The sequence below is a fragment of the Schistocerca serialis genome, chromosome 1, assembly GCF_023864345.2.
Source record: "Schistocerca serialis cubense isolate TAMUIC-IGC-003099 chromosome 1, iqSchSeri2.2, whole genome shotgun sequence".
NCBI lineage: Eukaryota > Metazoa > Arthropoda > Insecta > Orthoptera > Acrididae > Schistocerca > Schistocerca serialis.
Window position 1 is genome coordinate 117,556,478 of NC_064638.1, and position 16,536 is coordinate 117,573,013.

Consider the following 16,536-nt stretch of genomic DNA (forward strand, 5'->3'; position numbering starts at 1 on the left):
TCAGATTGTTCAAAGTGTTTCATCATCATGATGCTATGTTTTATTCGATCTTGTGTGGCTTGAGACCAATATGCTGAGAGGAAGGCATGGTAAAACTCTCCTTCACTGTGGCAATCGTGAATGACCGATCGCATTCTTACAGCTGGTTCATTCTCTAAATAGCCACACATGAATTCTAATCTGTGTTCTAACGACCAGTTGGGAGGAAAACAATGAGAGAATTGATGGAGCCATGCTTGTGGATGAATGTCGTTGCCAGAATTCTTAAATGTTTTCAATTTACGTGTAGTAATGAACAGCTTATAGTCAAAATCATCATGTCGGCAAGTCGCATGTCGGTCATTGTTACGTCGTTTCGGCGGTTCCATCTCAAAATTCGGCGTACCTTGCCAACTTCTTTGACAATTTCCGAAGTGCCCTGTGTTGTTATTTTGTGTCTGTTCCGTATTTGTATGTCCCTCTTCCCGTATTGGGGCGCGAGTGTCCTCTGAAATACGTAATTCTTGTATTACTTGTGCCAACTGATCTTGCACTTCCCGGATTTCTCTTTTGTACTGTGTATTGATTTGATTTTGATTTTGTTTGAATTTTCTAATTTGTTCATACTCTTCTGTGTCAGTGAAGGCTACAGGTGTTGTGTCATTCAGATCATCATCTACCTTTGTAGATAAGTTAGTGAACTGATCTGAAAGTTCGGCTACTTTATCCGATAGTGAAATCATTTCCTCTGTATATTTTTCTGAACCAAGTTTCAGAGTGTCCATTTGTGTTGAAATCGTGTCTATTGTGACCTTTAAGTTTTCCTGAGTTTTTGCAAGTTGCATAACCGTATCGGTAGATGCAACTGAGTCAAATTTTGCTTGCAAGGTCTCATGATTTTCATGAACAATAGTTTGCAGTTCTTTTATGGCTGCTTCGTGATTCTGTAGTGCATTTTCATGACGCGAAAAAATAGGTTGGAAATGCTCACAAATTTGTGTTTTTACGTTGTTACAGACTTTTTGACATTTCGATTCAATGTGATGTAACTCAGCAGTTAAATCCTCACGTGTTCGTTCAAGAGTTTGCTCCAATGAGTCTAACTTTTTAAGATTTTGTTCCATTGTGTCTAACTTTTGAAGCTTTTGCTGTGTTTGTCTCTGATTTTGTTCCATTGTGTCTAACTTTTGAAGCTTTTGCTGTGTTTGTCTCTGATTTTGTTCCATTGTGTCTAACTTTTGAAGCTTTTGCTGTGTTTGTCCCATTTGTTGTATTAATTGTAATAACAATGCATTGGTGTCTGAAACATGTTCCTCAGTGCTTTTCGGCAGTGAATTTACACCGGAAACATTCACATTTTGACAAGCAGAAAATGTGTCTTGACTTATTTGAGAAAACGGTGAGGATCCAAAACCTGAATCTACAGTATTTGCGAGATCGTGTCGTGTCATTTCGGCTTCCTGAGGCGAGCTATTGCCGACCGATCGATCGATAATGCTTCCCTCTTCACTAATTGTTTCACTGTCCACGCCATTGTTTGCCGCCCGCTCCATTTCCCTATGCACAATTACCAAATTACTACTTTGAACATCAGTTAATTCATTACTCGGTGGCGCTAACACACTGCTTTCATTTTCACTGTCATTTCTCAGTTTACTTTGGAGCCTAGTATTACGTTTTTCACACGCCATTATTGTCACAGTATTTCACACGACAACACAGAAAAACACAATTTGAAGAGCAAAAATAAGAGAACACATTAACATAACACTGAAAATAATATCTAGTTAATTGCAGCTGTGAAATACTTGGTGCAAATCTACATGCATGCCACAACTGTTTTACTGTACAACAATGAAAGACTGCAACTACAAAGGAGATTTTCTCTACAATTACGCGCTAGCAATAAACAAAAGCTACACTAAATACACAAACTACAAGGAAAAATCAGAAGATTCCAGTGAGGTATCCTGGCAGGGTCGCCATATGAAACGTCCCCTTTGACAATTTATACAAGACTGTGCTTAAACTGACACACAATATTTTGTTAGCGTAACGCCATCTGACTTTCAAAATTCCCTACAAAAGAATGGCCCTGACTAACATTAAACTATACCTTTCACAAATCACTTACCTCACAAAAATCTTCGCTGCTCAAGCTACTGCAATACAGCGAGCGCCACTACTGCCAGCTAAATAAAAGATTCAAACTATGGAAGGCACTAACTACTGATAGGGATAGTTAGCAAATGAAAGATATTAATAGAGAACAAACAATGTATTTACCTTAATATCATCACAAGTCATAATATATATCAGTTCATGACAAATTACAAACCTCCGCCATCTCTCTCCCCACATCCACCACTGCTGGCGGCTCACCTCCAACTGCGCAACGCTACGCGCTGTTCGCAGCCAGCTGCCTAACACTACAATGGCGAGTATTACAACAATGCAAACTAGCCACAGACTGCACACAGCACAGCCAGTGATTTCATTTTGAGCGCTACGTAACGTTGCCAATAAGAAAACATAAACAGCCTACTTACATAGAGAAAACATAAACAGCCTACTTACAACAGGTAGTGCTATTTTCATTGTTTTCTACAAGAAGTGGCTAGCAATCACAGTTTAGTCAACAATCAGCCGCCTTTAGTGAATTAGCAGTCTAGTTAAAAGTTGATTAACTCTCTACAGTAAATTGATTCCTTAGGATGGATAGGATGTGTGACTGCTGTGTACGGACGCAGGAGGAGCTGGCCACTGTTCGCGAACAGCTGAGCGTGTTGATGGCCGCGGTCAGCCGTCTTCAGGCTGCTGCCTCGGAGTGTAGCGGCAGTGGGGAGTCTGGTGCATCGCATGGTACACCCCGGTTGTTACATGCTTCACCCACTGTCCCTGCTGTCGAGACATCTTCGCAGGTACCGGGCGCGGTTGGGCCACCCTCTCCCCAAGGGTAGTGGCGGGTTCAGCGGCGTTCGCGGCGCACGAGGCGGAGGGTAAATGTGGAGGCTGGCCGTGTGGCATCGCCCGCTCTGCCTGTGAGTGGACATGTGGCTGCTCCTTCAGCAAGGTCCGAGCAGGCACACGGGGGGAGGGGTTTATTGGTTATTGGGAGCTCCAACGTTAGGCGGGTGATGGAGCCCCTTAGGGAAATAGCGGAAAGGTCGGGGAAGAAGGCCAGTGTTCACTCTGTCTGCTTTCTGGGGGGTCTCATCCAAGATGTGGAGGAGGCCCTGCCGGCGGCGATAGAGAGCACTGGGTGCTCTCAACTGCAAATTGTTGCTCGTGTCGGCACCAATGGCTCCTGCTGTCTGGGTTCAGAAGTCATCCTCAGTTCGTACAGGCGGTTGGCGGAATTGGTGAAGGCGGAAAGCCTCGCTCACGGGGTGGAATCAAGAGCTAACTATTTGTAGTAGCGTTCCCAGAACCGATCGCGGTCCTCTGGTTTAGAGCCGAGTGGAAGGCCTAAACCAGAGGCTCAGACGATTCTGCGGAGATCTGGGGTGCAAATTTCTCGACCTCCGCTATCGGGTGGAGAAATGTAGGGTCCCCCTGAATAGGTCAGGCGTGCACTACACGCCGGAAGTAGCTACAAGGGTAGCGGAGTAAGTGTGGAGTGCACATGGGGGTTTTTAGGTTAGAGAATTCCCTCCCTAGGCCCGACAAGACGCCTCCTGAGACGCGGCAAGGTAGGAGTAGTCAAAATGCAACAGGGAATAACAATATTAATGTGCTAATAGTAAACTGCAGGAGCGTCTATAGAAAGGTCCCAGAACTGCTCTCATTAATAAACGATCACAACGCCCATATAGTACTATGGACAGAAAGTTGGCTGAAACCAGACGTAAACAGTAACGAAATCCTAAACTCAGATTGGAATGTATACCGCAGAGACAGGCTGGACAGTGAAGGGGGAGGCGTGTTTATAGCGATAAGAAGTGCAATAGTATCGAAGTAAATTGACGGAGATCCGAAATGTGAAATGATTTGGGTGAAGGTCACGGTTAAAGCAGGCTCAGACATGATAATTGGATGTCTCTATAGGCCCCCTGGCTCAGCAGCTGTTGTGGCTGAGCACCTGAAGGATAATTTGGAAAATATTTCGAGTAGATTTCCCCACCATTTTATAGTTCTGGGTGGAGATTTTAATTTGCCGGATATAGACTGGGAGACTCAAACGTTCATAACGGGTGGCAGGGACAAAGAGTCCAGTGAAATTTTTTTAAGTGCTTTATCTGAAAACTACCTTGAGCAGTTAAACAGAGAACCGACTCGTGGCGATAACATATTAGACCTTCTGGTGACAAACAGACCCGAACTATTTGAAACAGTTAACGCAGAACAGGGAATCAGCGATCATAAAGCGGTTACGGCATCGATGATTTCAGCCGTAAATAGAAATATTAAAAAAGGTAGGAAGATTTTTCTGTTTAGCAAAAGTGACAAAAAGCAGATTTCAGAGTACCTGACGGCTCAACACAAAAGTTTTGTCTCAAGTACGGATAGTGTTGAGGACCAGTGGATAAAGTTCAAAACTATCGTACAATATGCGTTAGATGAGTATGTGCCAAGCAAGATCGTAAGAGATGGCAAAGAGCCACCATGGTGCAACAACCGAGTTAGAAAACTGCTGCGGAAGCAAAGGGAACTTCACAGCAAACATAAACATAGCCAAAGCCTTGCAGACAAACAAAAATTACACGAAGCGAAATGTAGCGTGAGGAGGGCTATGCGAGAGGCGTTCAATGAATTCGAAAGTAAAGTTCTATGTACTGACTTGACAGAAAATCCTAAGAAATTTTGGTCTTATGTCAAAGCGGTAAGTGGATCAAAACAAAATGTCCAGACACTCTGTGACCAAAATGGTACTGAAACAGAGGATAACAGGCTAAAGGCCGAAATACTAAATTTCTTTTTCCAAAGCTGTTTCACGGAGGAAGACTGCACTTCAGTTCCTTCTCTAGATTGTCGTACAGATGACAAAATGGTTGATATCGAAATAGATGACAGAGGGATAGAGAAACAATTAAAATCGCTCAAAAGAGGAAAGGCCGCTGGACCTAATGGGATACCAGTTCGATTTTACACAGAGTACGCGAAGGAACTTGCCCCCCTTCTTGCAGCGGTGTACCATGGGTCTCTAGAAGAGCGTAGCGTTCCAAAGGATTGGAAAAGGGCACAGGTCATCCCCGTTTTCAAGAGGGGACGTCGAATAGATGTGCAGAACTATAGACCTATATCTCTAACGTCGATCAGTTATAGAATTTTGGAACACGTATTATGTTCGAGTATAATGACTTTTCTGGAGACTAGAAATCTACTCAGTAGGAATCAACATGGGTTTCGAAGAAGACGGTCGTGTGAAACCCAGCTCGCGCTATTCGTCCACGAGACTCAGAGGGCTATAGACACGGGTTCACAGGTAAGTGCCGTGTTTCTTGACTTCCGCAAGGCGTTCGATACAGTTCCCCACAGTCGTTTAATGAACAAAGTAAGAGCATATGGACTATCAGACCAATTGTGTGATTGGATTGAAGAGTTCCTAGATAACAGAACGCAGCATGTCATTCTCAATGGAGAGAAGTCTTCCGAAGTAAGAGTGATTTCAGGTGTGCCGCAGGGGAGTGTCATAGGACCGTTGCTATTCACAATATACATAAATGGCCTTGTGGATTACATCGGAAGTTCACTGAGGCTTTTTGCAGAAGATGCTGTGGTGTATAGAGAGGTTGTAACAATGGAAAATTGTACTGAAATGCAGGAGGATCTGCAGCGAATTGACGCATGGTGCAGGGAATGGCAATTGAATCTCAATGTAGACAAGTGTAATGTGCTGCGAATACATAGAAAGATAGATCCCTTATCATTTAGCTACAAAATAGCAGGTCAGCAACTGGAAGCAGTTAATTCCATAAATTATCTGGGAGTACGCATTAGGAGTGATTTAAAATGGAATGATCATATAAAGTTGATCGTCGGTAAAGCAGATGCCAGACTGAGATTCATTGGAAGAATCCTAAGGAAATGTAATCCGAAAACAAAGGAAGTAGGTTACAGTACGCTTGTTCGCCCACTGCTTGAATACTGCTCAGCAGTGTGGGATCCGTACCAGATAGGGTTGATTGAAGAGATAGAGAAGATCCAACGGAGAACAGCGCGCTTCGTTACAGGATCATTTAGTAATCGCGATAGCGTTACGGAGATGATAGATAAACTCCAGTGGAAGACTCTGCAGGAGAGACGCTCAGTAGCTCGGTACGGGCTTTTGTTAAAGTTTCGTGAACATACTGTTGTGTCTAGACAAGACAGCCAAGACACAATGAGAGGAAGCCAAAAGGCACGCGCTAAGCCAAAGCAGGGTACATGAGGTCTGAAACAGGATACGTTATGAATGCTATAAAGAAGAGTACGTAGCTTCTGGAATACTTAACTTTAATACATCCTTTTTGGTACATCTGGAGATTGTGGCGATACAAGTGAGACTCTTTAGATACATGCAATGTTACTAATGGCGCCTTGCTAGGTCGTAGCCATTGACTTAGCTGAAGGCTATTCTAACTATTGGCTCGGCTAATGAGCAATGCTTCGTCCATGTAGTCGCTAGCAAAGTCGTCCGTACAACTGGGGCGAGTGCTAGCCCGTATCTCGAGACCTGCCTTGTGGTGGCGCTCGGTCTGCGATCACACAGTGGCGACACGCTGGTCCGACATGTACTAATGGACTGCGGCCGATTTAAAACTACCACCTAGCAAGTGTGGTGTCTGGCGGTGACACCACACATACCTTCACCGAAGAGTCAAGCAGTATATTGCTCCCTCCTACGTATATCTCGCGAAGAGACCATGAGGATAAAATCAGAGAGATTAGAGCCCACACAGAAGCATACCGACAATCCTTCTTTCCACGAACAATACGAGACTGGAATAGAAGGGAGAACCGATAGAGGTACTCAGGGTACCCTCCGCCACACACCGTCAGGTGGCTTGCGGAGTATGGATGTAGATGTAGATGTACTGTTGGATGCTTAAGCGGGAAACTAAAGACGAAAATCGGAAAAGGACTCGCGAGGTATCAAGGAAAAGAAGAAAAGGCTACATAAATAACATGAATAAGTATAATACTGTTATTATATGTCTCAAAATAATGTTTGATTGGTTGTAAAAAAAATGTTATGTTTGATAATTTTGAATAAACGAGTGCTTTTACCAATTTTTTGTGTTTGGAGCTGCAAACAAACCTTATGTGATAGAAAAAAATGGAAATCACTTCTGAAATCAGCGCATTCCAAAACATATAATTCAGTAAAAATATCTCATGCAGCTGACAATTTTTTTTCTTTTTTTTTTTTTTTGTAAACCTGTGTAATTTACACTTATATTCGTTATTCGTTAATCCCATAAACTTCGCCCAAGTCAGCCGGCAAACGAAGCGCATCGCCCAGGCTCATACTGCAAATTCGCAGCCTCTGTGCGAGTGAGAGCAGGTGCGAAAGTTCCGCGTCGCTAAGAACAAGCTCTCACGCGGCTGAATAAGTATGGTTAATCTTCAACAACTCTCACTCGCACACTACAGGCGCTCGCGTGCCACGCGAATAGGTCACGCACTTGTAGATGCGATCATATTTAGTAACAATAACCTGACACAGGTGAAGCTGTACGTGGGGAAAGCGGGAAGGGGTGATGGGCTTTTATTAGTCGCTCGTGTAGAAAAATGTTCTGTTCCCAGTACCGCATTTCAAAGAGGCGTCAGAAAAAATTAACAAACGTGTGCCGCTTAATAAAATTTTACAATTGCATAGCGACTTATTTCCATACGATTGCCATAATGGTCTTCGCTTAAAGGCTGCTGAAATGATTGTATTTTAAGCACATTGTCCAATTTTTTTTTTTTTAATTTCTCTTTTGTATAAATAGGGTTGGATTTTTACTTCAAGCTTATTGGAAACTCATTCGCAGGGTGCTGGTAGCTTTCTTCATTTTCTATTAATCAGTAATCTGTAAGCCGCATATTAAGCACTGCTCTCAGTAAATGAAGTCATTCACGCGACTGTCTACCATGAATATTAACAACGCTTTTTTTCCAGCAGCTTTATTTTAAGTAACATATTGATGCTGTATCTCATGGTTTAATTCTCTTCACTAATCTTGACAAGCAACTGTTATGCGCCTATTGTTTCCACCAAAAGGTCAACAAAATTTAATTAGTGAAAAAGACACTTTGAATGTTAAACAATGTAGGGCGTGGAAATTAACAGTTTTGCTATTAGTATTTGATGATGGCCTAATAAGCAGAGAACTGACCCCACTACAAAATAATAAGGGTCCGTTGCTCTGTGTAGGCTACTAATTGGCTTTATCAGGAGCAGAATAAGCATCTGCCTCCGTGGCGCAATCGGCTAGCGCGTTCGGCTGTTAACCGAAAGGTTGGTGGTTCGAGCCCACCCGGGGGCGTATATTTTTGTCACTCGCTTTCAATAACTGTGGTAAGCGTCTTGTCTAAAACTTTGTAATAAAACATGTTTACGAACTTTCCGTACTGGGTTTCTTCGGGTGTCGTCAGGAAATTTCATCCGTTCTCGATTGCCAGCACAGGGTCAATAGCGTGTATACTGAATTGAATAAATTATTTTATATCAGGATCAAGAAACGTTTTTCGCTGTCAGCAATAAGACGAGCTTCTTAAATACATTTGTTAATATGGAGCCTGCTGGCAGCCGTCTACTTCGCACTTAACTGTGTTGCTGAGTTTCGCAACGATGGGAATGCTGTTTCTACGGCTATAGTTTTACAACACTTAATGAAAACAAGTGCGTATCGTTTCCTTTTGAGAAAGTAATACCACAAGAAGCTGGCATACAAAATATACTGTTTAACAGAAAGAAATTATAACTTAAGTCATTCCAACTTATGCTGTTTGTCTGTAGTGCACAAGTACACACATTACAGGCACCGAAAGAAAATTAATTCTTAGCAGCTTTTAAATTGAAAATAGTAAAGGGACTGTTGTTTAGGATTATGTGCACTTGGCGTTGACAGGTCCAACAAGAGCCGGACGGGACTGATATTTTACCCTAACAGCCGGAGTACCTATTTTAAATAGAAACGGAGTCAGTTGGATATTTTCAGTCCTTTATTAATAATCAATTACAGTCATTTTTTTGCGAGACCAGCCTCAAATGTACTTAAGCTAAAAAAATAAATTAGTCAACAGCATATAATTTGACAGTAATGACAGCATCTACATGCTCAGTCTTCTTAATGTCTCCTAAGATAATCTTATGTCAAAATAAACTAAAAGTAGTTCATTAAACAAAATAAACAGTTACCTATTCTTCTGGGATGGAAAAAGAAAGGGTGTTCAATATTTTCTTTCATTTCAGTTAGACTTACCGGTATAAATAAATAACAATAATCTGCATTCAAGTATTGATGTTTCTCATTTTAGCCCACTTGAGCAAGAATGTTGTTTTTCTTGGAAGTTATTTCGTGGGTCTCTTGACAGGATAATTTAAAATTACTCAGTTGGTCGTACGAAGAAAAACTTAGTGGAAAGATACCAAAACAAGACTGGTTGGTATAGCTATATCCTCTTATGGTATAGCTCCTTATTCCTTCTTACCATTTTCCTCGCGCTTACTTCGTCAGCTTGGAACGGGCCTTCTACACTTATCGCCGAGAAACCTTGAAAGTTAACCCGTTTGTGGGCTGTATAAAAATTAGTGACTGAGAACCTGGCAGGGTCGTACACAATGAAAGTTACCTTGGGATGGGACGCCACAATGAACGTTAACACTTGTGGTGACTATATAAAAGTGATCATTTGATTGAGAATGCAAGCAAAATTTAGTTTACTGACAATAGTTATTTTCCCAAAAATACAAGCAAAGACAGACATAATTAAAGTTAAACAAATTCTGGTAGAATATCGTAAATAACTAACAGGTGGTTTAAGACTACAATGGACAATCATCCTGGGTGGCAAAAGTGTGTCAAGTACTCTGGCCATAAAAATAATGTGTATAACGCAATCTGAATTGTTCTGACGCTGAGCAGACTTTGATCCATGATCTACAGAAGTCTCAATAGGTGCAGCACAGAGCAAGTGGCGATTGGGATTTGTTCACCGAGACAAGGCTGGAGCAGCAGTACTAAAAACCTGTTTGCTTCGTGCAGCGATGTAACTTGCAGCTGACAAGTGTGCGACAGAGGAGAGGCGTAAGGCGGCACGTGTGAATCGATCGCGGCCATGAAAGAAATGCAAAATCTCACGATCTACCGCTCAGGCGGACGGATCGCAATTTACTCTCTACCAGAGCCCAGAAATAACGGTAGATTTCAGTGTGTGACACACCCGTTCGCTGGTCGTACCGAGGACCAATTTGGCTCACTAATACGACAGAGCGCACAAGGATGCCAAACGTCAAGACTGGTTAACCAAAAACGAATAAGTGTGCCCTCGGCAAACGAGTAGTCCGAGACGTTTGAAGTCACACTGTCGGTACAGGAAGAACTTCACCCCAGGCTCCCCAGTCTAAACTACTCGCAAGTGAAGTCAGTCTTAGGATAGATCCCAAGTACCAACCACACATGCCAGAGCTTCCACCAGAAATTGCTTCCAGATCGAAGTCCCGAACCAGAATGCCTCGCACCTCTCCAGATAAAAAAAAAACCGTTTTTCCGCAAAGTGCACGAACGACACCGCCTTCATCATGGAATTAACCAGACCAGAGGAAATACAAAACCCCCGCAGGAACCAAAATGCTGCCATTTGGACTTTAGGTTACACCGCTGCTTATACAGGGTGTTTCAAAAATGACCGGTATATTTGAAACGGCAATAAAAACTAAACGAGCAGCGATAGAAATACACCGTTTGTTGCAATATGCTTGGGACAACAGTACATTTTCAGGCAGACAAACTTTCGAAATTACAGTAGTTACAATTTTCAACAACAGATGGCGCTGCGGTCTGGGAAACTCTATAGTACGATATTTTCCACATATCCACCATGCGTAGCAATAATATGGCGTAGTCTCTGAATGAAATTACCCGAAACCTTTGACAACGTGTCTGGCGGAATGGCTTCACATGCAGATGAGATGTACTGCTTCAGCTGTTCAATTGTTTCTGGATTCTGGCGGTACACCTGGTCTTTCAAGTGTCCCCACAGAAAGAAGTCACAGGGGTTCATGTCTGGCGAATAGGGAGGCCAATCCACGCCGCCTCCTGTATGTTTCGGATAGCCCAAAGCAATCACACGATCATCGAAATATTCATTCAGGAAATTAAAGACGTCGGCCGTGCGATGTGGCCGGGCACCATCTTGCATAAACCACGAGGTGTTCGCAGTGTCGTCTAAGGCAGTTTGTACCGCCACAAATTCACGAAGAATGTCCAGATAGCGTGATGCAGTAATCGTTTCGGATCTGAAAAATGGGCCAATGATTCCTTTGGAAGAAATGGCGGCCCAGACCAGTACTTTTTGAGGATGCAGGGACGATGGGACTGCAACATGGGGCTTTTCGGTTCCCCATATGCGCCAGTTCTGTTTATTGACGAAGCCGTCCAGGTAAAAATAAGCTTCGTCAGTAAACCAAATGCTGCCCACATGCGTATCGCCGTCTTCAATCCTGTGCACTATATCGTTAGCGAATGTCTCTCGTGCAGCAATGGTAGCGGCGCTGAGGGGTTGCCGCGTTTGAATTTTGTATGGATAGAGGTGTAAACTCTGGCGCATGAGACGATACGTGGACGTTGGCGTCATTTGGACCGCAGCTGCAACACGGCGAACGGAAACCCGAGGCCGCTGTTGGATCACCTACTGCACTTGCTGCTCGTTGCCCTCTGTGGTTGCCGTACGCGGTCGCCCTACCTTTCCAGCACGTTCATCCGTCACGTTCCCAGTCCGTTGAAATTTTTCAAACAGATCCTTTATTGTATCGCTTTTCGGTCCTTTGGTTACATTAAACCTCCGTTGAAAACTTCGTCTTGTTGCAACAACACTGTGTTCTAGGCGGTGGAATTCCAACACCGGAAAAATCCTCTGTTCTAAGGAATAAACCATGTTGTCTACAGCACACTTGCACGTTGTGAACAGCACACGCTTACAGCAGAAAGACGACGTACAGAATGGCGCACCCACAGACTGCGTTGTCTTCTATATCTTTCACATCACTTGCAGCGCCATCTGTTGTTGAAAATTGTAACTACTGTAATTTCGAAAGTTTGTCCGCCTGAAAATGTACTGTTGTCCCAAGCATATTGCAACAAACGGCGTATTTCTATCGCTGCTCGTTTAGTTTTTATTGCCGTTTCAAATATACCGGTCATTTTTGAAACACCCTGTATTATCAATCATCGTCATACAACACTTGAAGAATACTGTGCGTCTATGAAATAGGAACATTCAAAGTTAAGAGGACAAAGATTACGTTGACACATATAGTAGCATGTTGAAAATTGTTGTGCAGATGTGAATCAAAAATGATTCAAATGGCTCTTAGCACTATGGGACTTAACAGCTGAGGTCATCAGTCCCCTAAAACTTAGAACTACTTAAACCTAACTAACCTAAGGACATCACACGCACCCATGCCCGAGGCAGGATTCGAAACTGCGACCGTAGCGGTCGCGGGGTTCCAGACAAGCGCCTAGAACCGCTCGACCACCATGGCTGGCAGAGATGGATCAATTTAAGTCACTAGAAAACAAAATATCACAATAACGTGGGAAAACCAGCAAAACTTGCAGAACCATCTTATGTTAATATCATTATTATTTCTTATTTCTTTCTTTATTTGGCAAGAAGTCAATTTTAGTTTCTACAAGAAGATATTTTAAATCTCCAGAAGATTATCTTCTCTAACTGAAGACATATCACTTGACATAATAAGGTGGCAGTATTCTTTTTAGTTACAGAAAAGGTTAAGAAAAATACAAGAAGACAGAAAAGAAAATTTCTGTTTCACAACTATCCAGAAGAATCCTATTTTGTGAAAAATAACAGGGTATTGCTTGAAATTTAATAGCCCATGCCTCTACCATTACAAGTATCAACATCCTATATTTACATGCAAGACTAAAATAATTTTCAGCAAGAATATTTTCGAGATTTGAAAACTAACCAGCCCATTGTGAATTAGTGCATTGGTGTGAAGAGTACAAAAGCTTCTAAAAAACTATTTTTATAAGATACATGTGTTGCCATCCGTATACAAGTGATTAATTTATCCTATGGTTCAATGATGGAGTTGGAACATTTTACGACAAGGAAATGAATTTTTTTACTTGAAGTACTATTTGAACATAAAACTATTGGATACAGTGCAAAAATAATTTTGGTGAATCCTGCACTTAATTCTTATTAACTGTTAACTGTATTTGCATTCAGTTCATTTTTATGTGTTCACATATAAAGAAAATTTTCATCTAATGTAAACTTAAGGTGTACTTTGCACATTTAACTATCGGATACACTACAAAAATTCTTCCTTTATGAATCTAGCATCTATTTCTTTTAAAATGTTAGATGTTTGCATTCAGTGCTTATTTATGCATGTATCTATTAAAATCTTCATAATGTTGTTGTTATATTCAGTCCAGAGAATGGTTTGATGCAGCTCTCCATGCTACTCTACCCTGTGCAAGCTTCTTCATCTCTAAAAAACTACTGCAACCTACATCCTTCTGTATCTGCTTAGTGCATTCATCTCTTAGTCTCCCTCTACGATTTTTACACTCCACGCTTCCCTCCAATACTAAATTGGTGATCCCTTGATGCCTCAGTACGTGTTCTACCAACCAATCCCTTCTTCTAGTCAAATTGTGCCACAATTCCTCTTTTCCCCAATTCTGTTCAGTACCTCGTCACTAGTTACTCGATCTACCCATCTAATCCCCAGCATTTTTCTGTTGTACCAAATTTTGAAAGCTTCTGTTCTCTTCTTGTCTGCATTGTTTATCGTGCATTTTTCAGTTCCATACAAGGCTACGCTCCATACATATACTTTCAGAAACGACTTCCTAACGCTTAAATCTATACTCGATGTTAACAGGTTTCTCTTCTTCAGAAAAGCTTTTCTTGCAATGGCCAATCTCCAATTAATATCCTCTCTACTTCGACCATCATCAGTTATTTTGCAACCCAAATAGCAAAACTCATTTACTACTTTCAGTGTCTCATTTCCTAATCTACTTCCCACAGCATCATCTGATTTAATTCGACAACATTCCATTATCCTTGTTTTGCTTTTGTTGATGTTCACCTTATATCTGAAGTTCAAAACACTGTCCATTCCGTTCAGCAGCTCTTCCAGGTCCTTTGCAGTCTGACAGTATTACAAAATCGTCGGCAAACCTCAAACGTAATCTTTAGATTCCCTAGAAGTTTTCTATTTGATGGCCCCATATCATGCACAAATGCTGCCACTTCAAATTCAACATTTTCTGTTACTTGAATCGTTTCGGTCAACAAGTCTATGGAAACGGCTGTGTCAAATTTGTAATAAATGGACTGCATCCAATTTCTTACCAAACTTCTGTTGACAATAACATCAGCATTGTTTCGTTTCCCCTCTGATAATCTCCTTTGCGTAGTTAAAACATAAATCACTGTTTACTTTTATTTCATCGAAGCTAAGAACTTTGTCTGTTTCAAATTTTGTTAATAACTTTGACTGAGTTTTCAAAACACTAAGTAAAACCTAATGGATCGGTAAATTGCCTGAGTCTTCTTTTAGTAGTGACTTCACTAGGAAGAGGATATTTCAATACGTATCTGACAAAAGATAACGCTTTAAAAAGTAGGCGACGTAAGGTCGCAGCCTTTTCAGTATCTTCGGATGATCAGTTACTACATCGTCCTTTTATAACCACTTGTTGAGAGTCAGAAAAAGAGCCACGTATCACTTTTTGAAGATGTTTTAATTTCAGTAACACAGTGGTATATATATATATATATATATATAGAGAGAGAGAGAGAGAGAGAGAGAGATAGAGAGATAGAGATAGATAGATAGAGACGATCCTGTAAATCTGTATTCTTTTGCCGAACGTCTTTTATCTCTGTTACCATACTTTGTAATTGTTGGCGTACGCATGGATTTTCGCATTCACAGCAGTGTTAAGTTTCGCGTTTACCGTTTTGTGTAGTAGTAATTTCTTCGTCATTTGGTAATTTACTTACGTGTGAAATATCTTCTCCTTTTTTATGGCAGGTTCGTTTCTGTGCCCCAATATTTCTCTCATTATTAGGCTCAGCACTACACCCCGAAAAGCACCGGAGGATGGTAGATTTAGGGCTGGAACAGGATCAGTCTTCAAATGGCGATTCGAAGGACTATTCAACAGTTCTGGTTTCAACTCCCGTTCATAATTTGAACCAATAAAATTGAACTGAGCTGACACGAGTATCTTCAACTGAAAACGAATCTGCATATTTACAAGCATTTAGCCATTTTCTAAAAACTAAACTCCTCCCGAACAGGCCATGAAGGCCCAACGGTACCGACCGGCCGCCGTGTCATCCTCAGCCTACAGGCGTCACTGGATGCGGATATGGAGGCCATGTGGTGAGCACACTGCTCTCCCGGCCGTATGTCAGTTTCCGAGACCGCGGCCGCTACTTCTCAATCAAGTAGCTCCTCAGTTTGCCTCACAAGGGCTGAGCGCAACCCTGCTTGCCAACAGCCCCCGGCAGACCGGATGGTCGCCCACCCAAGTGCTATCCCAGCCCAACAGCGCTTAACTTCGGTGATCTGACGGGAACTGGTGTTACCACTGCGGCAAGGCCGTTGGCATTTATCCATTTTCGTTTCGTCTTATTGTTTTTAGAAATTATATGAAAGTTTATTCCTAACCCACTTGTCTACTGTGATTCGTAGAACTGGTTGTCGCGTAGCAACCTTTGTTTTCACTTAAAATTTGATTCTAAAAGATTTCTCAATACACTGATAACTACGGTGTGACTCTGTACTCAGTAACTGACCACTAATAAAAATTCACACTGCTCTAAATAACCTTGTTTCCGCTGGGAAACGCAGTTATTACACAATACATTATGGCAATTGCGGGCTCCTGGGCGCTAGTTGAGTTCACTCTGACGTCAGCGGCCCAGCTTGCTACCGCGCACACACCTCGTGATCCCTGCCGTGTATTCTAATATCTCTGTTAGTCAGTGGATGGAAGAAGATGTCAGGCGACGATTTTACAGTAGCCGGTGATCATAGTTGTGCTAACAAGAGGATCATTCAAAAGAAGAACTTTAAGATAACTGTGATGTGCACCTTTCTGTTTCTCTAACACAATACGTAAAATGTTAATTAAAATCAAATATGTTTTGAGTGCTCATAAAATAAAAAACATAGATCTAGCATAGAACGTCAGTTTTGTAGACTTTTTGCACCTATCAAGTGCAATTTTAAACACTGGAACTTAATTTCATGTGAAAATTTACTTGCTACAAAGATATTATAATTTTTCAAAACGTAAAATTGAGTTCTGTAACAGTTCATTTCTGTGTACTATTTAAAAAAAACACCACACAAAAGTAAATGTG

General features: G+C 41.8%; 1 non-coding gene and 1 pseudogene across 1 annotated transcript; one reads left to right on the top strand and one right to left on the bottom strand.

The window, feature by feature from the left end:
- Positions 1-8,358: 8,358 nt before the first annotated feature.
- Positions 8,359-8,432, top strand: Trnan-guu (transfer RNA asparagine (anticodon GUU)). Its single transcript has one exon. It is a non-coding gene; the product is annotated as a tRNA-Asn (tRNA).
- Positions 8,433-15,659: 7,227 nt separating this feature from the next.
- Positions 15,660-15,777, bottom strand: LOC126427111 (5S ribosomal RNA; annotated as a pseudogene).
- Positions 15,778-16,536: the final 759 nt, after the last annotated feature.